Here is a 10,593-nt window from a genome sequence, read left to right as displayed (position 1 = left end):
TATTACTCAGCCATAAAAAGAAACGAAATTGAGCTATTTGTAATGAGGTGGATAGACCTAGAGTCTGTCATACAGAGTGAAGTAAGTCAGAAAGAGAAAGACAAATACCGTATGCTAACACATATATATGGAATTTAAGAAAAAAAATGTCATGAAGAACCTAGGGGTAAAGCAGGAATAAAGACGCAGACCTCCTAGAGAACGGACTTGAGGTTATGGGGAGGGGGAAGGGTGAGCTGTGACAGGGCGAGAGTCATGGGCATATACACACTAACAAACGTAGTAAGGTAGATAGCTAGTGGGAAGCAGCCGCATGGCACAGGGATATTGGCTCGGTGCTTTGTGACAGCCTGGAGGGGTGGGATAGGGAGGGTGGGAGGGAGGGAGACGCAAGAGGGAAGACATATGGGAACATATGTTTATGTATGACTGGTTCACTTTGTTATAAAGCAGAAACTAACACACCATTGTAAAGCAATTATACCCCAATAAAGATGTTAAAAAAATAAATAAATAAAAAAATAAAAGTGCATTTAGGCGTCCGTGCCCAAGCCTCGCGGGTCTGCGGCCGCAGCGCCAGGTGCCGGAGCTCGAGGGGCATGGTTTGTGGTCGGGCCGGCTGCCGGCCCGGGAGTCAGGACATGTTCGACGCCATCGTGATGGCGGATGAGAGGTTTCACGAGGAAAGGTATCAGGAAGGCTATGAAGAAGGAAGTAGTTTGGGTATGATTGAAGGAAGACAGTATGGCACGTTACATGGAGCTAAAATCGGATCTGAGATCGGGTGCTACCAAGGTTTTGCTTTTGCTAGGAGATGTCTCCTGCACGGTTCCGCCACTGAGAAAGACAGCAAAAAGATGAAGGTCTTAGAATCGTTGATTGGAATGATTCAGAAATTCCCTTATGCTGACCCTACTTATGATAAACTTCACGAAGACTTAGACAGAATTAGAGGGAAATTTAAGCAGCTTTGTTCATTACTAAACGTTCAGCCCGACTTTAAAATTAGTGCAGAAGGTTCCAGACTTTCATATTGAGGATGACAGATGCACAAAGACGAAACATCAAGGAACAGATGTTCGTATGTTAAGTGTTTAAAAATGTGATTAAAGGCAAAACAATGATGGGGGATTCATTGTTTTGCAGGGAGGGTTCCAGCTTGGCCTGTGAACAGGCTTCCTTCCCCCGAGGTCTGCTGAGTCGCCTCGGTGCCCCCCATGGGGCCCCTCCACACAAGCCCGTCCTTTGTTGGGCCCTGTCTGCTCTGCTGTGTGAACATGGCCCTGGCAGAACCCTCGCAGGGCTGCTCTTCTCTGGTCCAGGGTCCAGGCCGCTGGCTCACGGGTTCTCATCACCTGGCAGGCCTGGCTGGATCTAGACTCCGGTTGGCTCTGGATAGGATAAACCTCCCCTTTACCCCCTGGGCTTTGGTCAGTGCTCAGAGGTACAGTTTTTTAAAAAATGAGAGCCACAGGGTTGACACGAAGCAGGTTAATGGGAAGGAGTGATGGGTTCTGTGACATTTATTGACCCTTGAGATGTGCCAGTTCTGTGACCTGCTTCTCATGTTTTATTTAAGTCCCTTCAGGAATCCATGAGGTGGGCGTTATTCCCGTCTTATAGATGAGGAAACTGAGGCCCAAGAGACTGCCTGATCCAAGGGCACTGGGCGGCAGAGCTGGGACTCCAGCCCTGTCTCCTGGTGCCCGCTCTGGAACGCACAGTCACACCCACAGGCTTGGGGTTCCTGCTTGTAGGTCCCTGCTATGCCCCGTGGAGTCCTGGGGCATCATCCCCTGTGGCCATGGACGTGGGCATCTGGCTGAGAGGAGAGGCCAGCCCAGTCCCCAGGGAGCCAGGACGTGCTCTTCCTGTGTCCCCTGGTGGGTGGGGCTCTGCAGCATCAAAAATGGTCAAGAGGAGGAGACTTTAAGGCCACCCTTCTATGTGCAGAAACTTAGGAGCCTTACTGCAGCCTTCCTTTTAGTGTGAGTTCTTCTGTCTTCTGCCGGACTTAAAAGGCATCATCTGTACATACCGTGCGGCCTCAGATGCCCCTTTGTCACAGACACCAGCAGCGCTTATCTCTGGCTAGTGGGATGGAGGGGCTTTTGTTGTCATTTTCCTGGGTGGATTTTTGTGCTCCCTAAACTATCCGTTTGGATAATGTATTATTTTTATAATTGGAGAAAAAATAAACAGCATATTTTAAAGCAAAAAATAAGTGCATTTATGTGACTACACAGTATTTTTCACTGCAGAGCTGGTGTTCACTATAATTACATTTCTTTTGTATTCAGTCTTTTCCATTTTTCCTGAAGTTTCTGTCTTTTAATGTTCTTGCACTTTTTCCCTCTGTTTCATAATGACATTTTTCGTTAACCTCTTCTGCCCATCAGGGATCAGGTGTTCTGTTGAACCCCTCTTCTCTGTGGAGTTTCTTTGCAGTGCCCTCCATGGTGCTGCTCCAGTCTGGACTCCTTCTCTCTGCACCTATTGTCAGCCTCAGACTTCCTGACACTGCTTTCCCTGGTTGGATCCACTGTTGCCTATATCCCGTTCTCCTTTTTTTCTTGGTATATTTACTCCCTAGTTTTACTTGAATATATCCTAAGAAATAATGTGCGGGAAGTAAACTTCCTTTCACTTTGGAAATTTATTGTTCTCATCTTCAGTTTAGTAAACAGTTGCATTGCTTTTGACTCTAGGTTATCACTTTTCTACTTTCTAGGGATACAGCTGCAAAATCTGATGCATTTTGATTCTTATTCCTTTGCAGATGGTCTGTGTTTCCTCCTCCATTTTGGAAGCTTTTAAGATCTTTTCTCTTTACCCTTGGTGTTCTGAACTTTGCAATGGTGGGTCTAGATGTGTGTGCTGCCAGAGGTGCTTCCAAAGGCAGAGGCACAGGGAGAAATACCCTGGCTTCCCTCTTCCTCTGCCCCCCAGTCTCTTGCCAGTGCCCCCACTGGCCAGCTCCCCCTGGGAGCAGGCAGACCTGAGAGCCTGGGAAACATTACCTGGAGGAGTCACATCTAGGAATACAGAGCAGGGCAGGGGAAGGGCAAGGGCAAGGGATAAATCTGAAGGCAGACAAGCCCAGGACCAGGGCAATTAAGATGACAAAATGTCATACAGAATACAATCTCACTTTGCTTTTTATGGTTTTAAAGGTTATAAAAGTAAAACATATTAGTTGTACAAATTTAAACAATATGTAGGTCTCCATTAAAAAGTGAAAGTCCTCATGCACAGCCCACCCATGATACTCCCTGCCCCCAGGGAATAACACTGTGGGTTTCAGTAGAGATCCTATCTGTGCATTTACAAGCTTTATAGACACAGGCTCATGTGATATGTACATAACACATTCTCACTGTTTCTTTTACATCCCCTTTGCTCAATTCTGTCAGGCTGATTAAGTTCTCATGTTTCCTTTGTCTTCTTTAAGTAGATTAGAAATTATACAGCTATTTTACAGTTTTGACTCAAATAGTTCAATGAAATATTCTATATAAAAATATGTATGTATATATAAAATATGATGTGTCTCCATTACTCAGCCTAAGATGTAACAGTATTGCTGAAGTATCCAGAAAGCCCCCTAAATTATAACCCCCTCCCACCCAACAACAACCACTAATCTGAATGTTGCTTTTCTTAAAACTATATTTTAAACTATATGTTATTTTTAAATACTATACTGGTAACTAATTGTGGTGGGTTTTTTAAACTTATATGAAAGGTGACATATCATAAGTATTCTTATACAACTTGCAATTTTTACTCAATGTTATGACTTTTTGTTAGATTCAAACATATTGCTATGAAACTATAAAATATTATCAAGAAAATTTTTTTTAATTCATAAATGGAGAGAGATACCTTCTCTTCTGACATCTTAAGAAAGATGTCATTTCTCCCCAAATTAATCTATAGATTCAATGTAATCCCAATCAAATTGCCAGCAGGCTTCACTGTAGACATTGACAAGCTGATTCCAAAATTCATATGGAAATGCAAAGGATCTAGAATAGCCAAAACAACTTTGAAAAAGAAGAACAAGTTTGGATAATTTACAGTCCTTGATTTCAAGACTTATGAAGCCACGGTAATGAAGACAGTGTGGCATTAAAATACACAAATAGATCAACAGAACAGAATAGGGTCCAACAATTGACCCACATATATATGGACAACTGATTTTCAACAAAGGTACAAAGGTGGTTCAGTAGAGAAAGAATAGTCCTTTCAACAAATGGTACCAGAACAATTGAATACTCATATGCAAAAGCTAGAACTTCAATCCATACCTTGCACCATACACAGAAATTAATTCCAAACAGATGATAGATCTAAATTCAAGGCCTTTAAACTACAAAATTTCTAGAAGAAAACACAGGAGAAAATGTTCTTAAAATTTGAAGAAAATCTTAAAAGCTAAGAAATTTTTCTTAGATATAATACTATGATTCAAAAAGAACAAATTGATAAATTGGACTACATCAAAACTAAAAACTGCTCTTCAAAGACATAGCTAAGAGAGTGGAGAGACAATCACCAGATTGGGATATACCTGAAAAAGGACCTTCATACACAATATATAGAGAGAACTCTCACTACTCCAAAATAAGGCAAACAACCCCCCAGAATGGTCAAAATATCTGAAAAGACACTTAACCATGATGAAACTTATAATTTGATAAGCCTTGACATATGTATACACTCATAAACACAGTTTTTACCAAAACTGGTGGCAAAAAAAGCGCATATCTTGAGGGAAATGTACATTAAAACCACAATAAGATACCATAACTCCTATTAGAGTGGCTAAAATTGAGAAATATCCAGAAAGGCAAGGATGTGGAACAAGTGGGACAATCATGCCACTCCTAGGTATTTACCCAAGAGAAATTAAAAACACATGCCCATATACAGCTTGTACATAAATGTTCATAGCGGCTTATCTGTAATAGCCGAAACTGGAAACAGTGCTAATGCTCATCAATAGGTCAGTGTCCATAAGCAAATAGTAGAATATCCCTATAATGGAACACTACTCAGCAATAAAAAGGAATGGACTATTGACACATATAACACCACAAAGGAACCAGTATGCGGAGTCAAAGAAGCCAGACATTTATATGAAATCCTATAAAATGCAAGCTAATCTATAGTGATAACAAGGAAGCAGATAAGTGATTTCTTGGGCAACAGGAAACTTTTAGGGGTGACGGTATGTGCATCATCTTGATTGTGTTTATGGGTAAATAGATACGTCAACACATCAAATTATACACTTTAAATATGAGTAGTTTATCGAATGTCAATTATACGTCAAGAAGGCCATGTAAAAAATATGACTTTCGAAGACTCAACTTATGTCTAAGAAGATCTGCTTGAGAAGTTACAATGTCTCCTTACTAAAAATTAGTTTACTTTTGTTCTTCCAAACAAGTTTATTAAATTTGTAACTTCCTCCTTAATCTGTATTACTTTGTACATATTATATATGCAATTGGTATGAGGTACATACTTATTGGCTCACTTTGGAAATCCTGGAGGTTCCATAAAAATACCTGGCTTTGCTCTAAGAAATATGCACTGCAATAGATGACTCCTCCCATAGCAGGGAAAAGCCTCGACAGTTCATTCTAACATTAAATTGGCAATTATGTACATGTGTCCATTTAAGTTACCCAACCAAGGCTGTCAGTATCCTCGTAAGGGCAGCAATCAACAAGGATACAGAGACCATCCCCCACCCCAGTTAAAGTCACCATTCTATTGCCTGGCAAAAAATGATTTCCCTCAGAAGGAGCATATACCATTTGGATTACACTTTATGAGAGTCAAGAGTATAAACTTTGGACCTAAAAGGCTGAAGTAAACTTGGCCTTACCTCACTTTGTAGATCATCTTAATTTGAATCATCTGAAACTGAACAATCGTATCTGGTCCTAAGTGAAAAGCTAATGCAAGATAGGCCATAGTGGGCTTCCCTGGTGGCGCAGTGGTTGAGAGTCCGCCTGCCGATGCAGGGGACACGGGTTCATGCCCTTGTCCAGGAAGATCCCACATGCCGCGGAGCGGCTGGGCCCGTGAGCCATGGCCGCTGAGCCTGCGCGTCCGGAGCCTGCCGCAACGGGAGGAGCCACAACAGTGAGAGGCCCGCGTACCGGGAAAAAAAAAAGATAGGCCATAGTGTTAAAATTAAAAAATTAAATCAATAACTAGGAACTAACAGTTTATACTTTGGGAATGGTGGTCTTTGGGCTGCTGTGGGTAAAGCTCCCATGACCAGCACCCTCGAAGCCTTGCTCTGTGGGCCAGGTGTCACTATTTTACTGGTCCTGTGCTATCACCACCACAGGTAAAAATCAGCCTTCCCATTTCACTTTGCATTGATTGCATGATGGAACAAATACAAGGATCTACTTAAAGAGTTTTGTAACTCCTCTGTTCCCAGTCAGTAAGACAAAGGGTAAATTATGGCAAGAAATCCTTGGAAAATACTGTTCCTTTGGGCTGAGGCTCCTAGCCATTTGCTATATGACTATCCAACCACCTGGGAAAGGAAGAGCTTGATTGTACGAGTGTTCCCAAAGGCTGTGCTGTTTGCTTTTAAAGAGAGAATTTATACAAGCTCAACAAGGGAAGGCATGAAGTGGGCTGCCAAACTCATCAGTCAATTCCCCCTCTCTCTCTCAGAAATTAGGCATGCTTGATACTTGGAAAGTCTATATTAGTGACTAGAGAACCATATTTATGGCCCATGGTGCCCCAAGTGGGCAAATCTATAGCTGAATAACATCATGAGCAATTATCATGGTGATAAATAAGGCTGTCGGTTCACTTCTCACCTTGAGGGCATGTCCACAGCACTGTACTGAACCTTCTTCTCCAGGTCCTTCTTCCTACCCCTCCTGACCAAGGGGAACTCCACTGCTGGGAATTCTGAAAAGGGGAGGGAAATACCTCACCAGGAGTCACCATCTGCTTATAAGTTAATAGTACCATAGAAAAATAGAAAGAACTTCGCCGAATAACATCATCTTGGCCAATGTATGGCTCTTGATGTTCTCAATCTTTGTGCTCATTGCCTTGTAAGAAAAATAAGTGAATTATTAAGGCCTGACAAAGAGAGGAGCATCTCTCATAATCTGGTCAGAAGTCCCTAAAACAATAGCCATACATTTTTACTAGTTAAAGAAAACAAACATATGAAATAGCAAAATTTTCAAACTACAGCAAAATTCTTCAGTTGTTTACTGACTTTTTCCTCTCCTTGATATAGTTTTATTACCTTATGAAAGATTTTCTCATTTTTCTCCAGAAAGGACATCTTTATAAAGAGTAAAGAGGGAAGGGAACAAAATCAGAGGAGGAACAAATCACAAATGGATGGACTTAAAAATTTCTCCTCACCTTCAGTCTGCCTGAAGATTCTTTTACTGCAAAAGCCTCAAGCACCCGAGTCCTTATTACCTGTAAGTCTACACTTGCACCTTATCACCCATGTCTTCTGAGGGCTTACACACATATGCCCTAAATCATCCAAAAACAAAACAGATTTAGAAACAGTTCTAACTCCAAAGAATCTTATCATCCTTTTCCACATTACAATTAATTTTACCCTCTTCTTTCCATCTCCTCTCTTTCCCATCTCCTTCCATCTCCTTGAAAAGTGTCAGCTCTCAATTATACTGTTGACTTTTCACTCAGGACACTATTTACTGAACCGTCTGGCTGTGAGGCTACATTGCCACATATCAGTAACGTTCTGGGGATTTAGAGATTCAGTAGGCTGAATGATGTGTTGTTTCACGTGAGCAGAGCCCACCACTCTGCGGCACAATAATGCTCATTCCTGAGACACAGAGTACAAGGGGCAGGAGGTGTTTTGAGAGCCAACAGCAAGATAACTGAGTGAAAGACTAATTTGTATTTATTCCCCTTATATGTTCCCTTTCATCTCATTTCAGACAAGGAGGCAGGGCTTTAATATCTCCTTCCCTCAGTGATTTTTAAAAGTGGAAAACAGAAGTCACTTTCAATCAGAGGCTCTTCTGTCTTTTGCAAGCATCTAAGTTACCTGCAGAGAGGATGCCAGGAGTCCCAGGGGATGAGCAGATGGGTGCCTTTAGGAGCAAAAAGGAAAAGGGACAAACCCAGGGCCTGGAAAGGAGACATAGGTTGGTGGATCCTAAGATATGGAGAGATTCACATTCAACTCCTAACCCTTGCAGAATGGAAAGGCCAGACCCCAGGTACAGATGCCCCATGTCTTACCAACTACCCCCATGCCAAGCACAGCACAGCCATGGGGTCCAAGGGACCACACAGGCTGCAACAAAGGGCCCCTTAGCAGCAACTGGTCATGGTAGACCATGACCAGTGTCCATAGGGGCCAAGATCCCAGGTCACTTGCACAACACTGAGTGGTATAGGAGCTTCCAGCTGGATTTAAGCTAATTTAAAGAAAATTCAGAAATGTCACATGTTTTGCACATCCCAGTTGGCACACTAAGATTCATGTGGAGACCTCCCCTGGGGGTTGAGTGATGCATATCTGTGGCTGACATTGATTACAGGTTCTGGAATTTAAGCTAATTCATCCTGAACCCATGGTTGTGACTGTATTGTAGAATGGTGTGTAAAAAGATGAGTGTAAACTCTTGGAAAACACACCTGATTAGCAAATACCACGGATCTGCGATAAGGTTAGGTTTGAAAGAGTAATTCATAATGCTTTAAAATCCCTGGCCCTCTTTTAAAAGTAACAAAATACAAATCACTTCTTCAGTTACTATTATCTTGACTTGGTGGAAGTAAATTCAAAGCAAGACAATATCAACTAACAAAAAATAAAAGGATTGTTTTCAATATTGTACAATTTGTATAAATTATAAACAAATAAATCCTGGGCAGTTACAAGGTGGCCAGAGAAGGAAGTGAGCACAATGACAGCTTTGTTGGTTTGCTAAGATTCAAGTTCTCTAATTCTTAGGAAAATGTCTAGAAAGATTTTAAGGTCTCTAAGTTAATTTGTCTTTTTAAAAATTAAAACCCTTCCCAGAGAAGGAAAGGCAAAGAGTAGCCTATACACATGCCATCATGTTGGGACAGCAGTTTCAGGGAAAACCATTGTGTGTGATGGACACGACAGTTACAGAAACTGCAAGGTTTTCCAGTGATGTTTCCAATAATGAGACTCCCACCCCCAGAGGAGAGACATCTGAATCTTGGTTAGGAAACATTACCAAGGAACTGTGGCTATTGCAGTACCGGAAGTGCTCAGCAGACAGGCCTCCCTCCAGCTCTCTGTGGCTTCATCGCCTAATACCTTCTTTTTTGCTCACCCCACTCCAGGCACACTGACCTCCCCGATGTTCCCTCCTCCCACGGCCTTTACCTGCATTCCCTCTGCCTAGAATGCCCTTCCCAGACACCAGTGCCTGCAGCAGGTCCAGGCCCTTCCCAGACACCAGTGTGGCCTATTCCCGTGCCCTCTTCAGCCCTTTATTCAAACAGCACCTTCTCAGCAAGGTCTTCTCTGCCTAAAATTGCCACCTCGGCCCCAGCATTGCCTTCTACACTTAATCACCATCTGACCTATTACATATTTTACTTACTTCGTTTGTTGTCTGTCTCCACTAGATAATCTCCATTAGGAAAAGTATGGAGTCCTGTTCAAGGCTGTGTCCTCAGCCCCTAAAAGTATCTGACACACAGTAGGTGTTTAATAAATTCTCACTGAAAGAACCAATGAGCAAGTGAATGTTTACAGAATAAATGCCAAGTGGCCCAGGCTTGGGGCACTTCTGCTTTCACAACAAACAACGCTGCAGTGGCTATGGCCGAGCATCTGAGTATAGGCTTGTGGAGTCCAATTTGCAAACAAACAAAACAAGCAAAAAACAAAAAAACCAGAAGGCTGTGAACAGGTGTCTTCAATTGCACTGTGGTCAGAGGGCTGCAGCAGGTCCAGGTCCAGGCCCAGGCAGCTTGGACCTTTGCACAGCTCTGTCCTACATGGAAGCAGAAGGGCAGATGGAATTTTGCAGGGCATGCTCTCCCGGAGAGCGATTTGATGAGCTCAGTCTGCTCTGTGTTTCTCCCAAGCAGGGAATATGGCAAAGGAGGAAAAGGAGGGTTATTTGTTGCTCCTCTTCACACATATCATTACTCGTTTGGTGCTCTTCTCAAAACAAAGAAATTCCATGAGAACAAAAGAGCTGGGAAAATTCTTATTTGGGCATAGGGAACCTATGCTATACTTTTATACATGTGACCTGATGTAAAGCTCAAAAACCAAAATAGTATAAAATGCAGTGCCTGTTCACGTGAAGCTTACGCTCTGGATGGGGATACAAGACAAACGTGTAAGAAACAAATTGGCGACATTTTTCTAATAAAGGGTCCCTGAGAGCCAAGGAGGGCAAATACGTTTTTCCTGGAGGCCGGGTAGCATTCAAGTTGGAAAGCAGAATTTCTTTGCAGTCTTGTTTTATTTTTTTTAATCAAATTTTATAATCTTTATAGGTGTAAAATCTGCATTATAAAATTGTTTTAATTACTTACCAGTAAACT

At 42.2% G+C, this 10,593-nt stretch overlaps 1 pseudogene; it reads left to right on the top strand.

Annotated features, from left to right (window-relative positions):
* The first annotated feature begins 599 nt into the window (after positions 1–599).
* Positions 600–1,112, top strand: LOC115859898 (protein LTO1 homolog pseudogene; annotated as a pseudogene).
* The last annotated feature ends 9,481 nt before the right edge of the window (positions 1,113–10,593 follow it).

The sequence above is a fragment of the Globicephala melas genome, chromosome 1 (assembly GCF_963455315.2).
Source record: "Globicephala melas chromosome 1, mGloMel1.2, whole genome shotgun sequence".
In the NCBI taxonomy this organism is placed as follows: Eukaryota; Metazoa; Chordata; class Mammalia; order Artiodactyla; family Delphinidae; genus Globicephala; species Globicephala melas.
The sequence above is the reverse complement of the archived record's forward strand: the minus strand, read 5'-3'. Positions and strand labels throughout refer to the sequence as shown.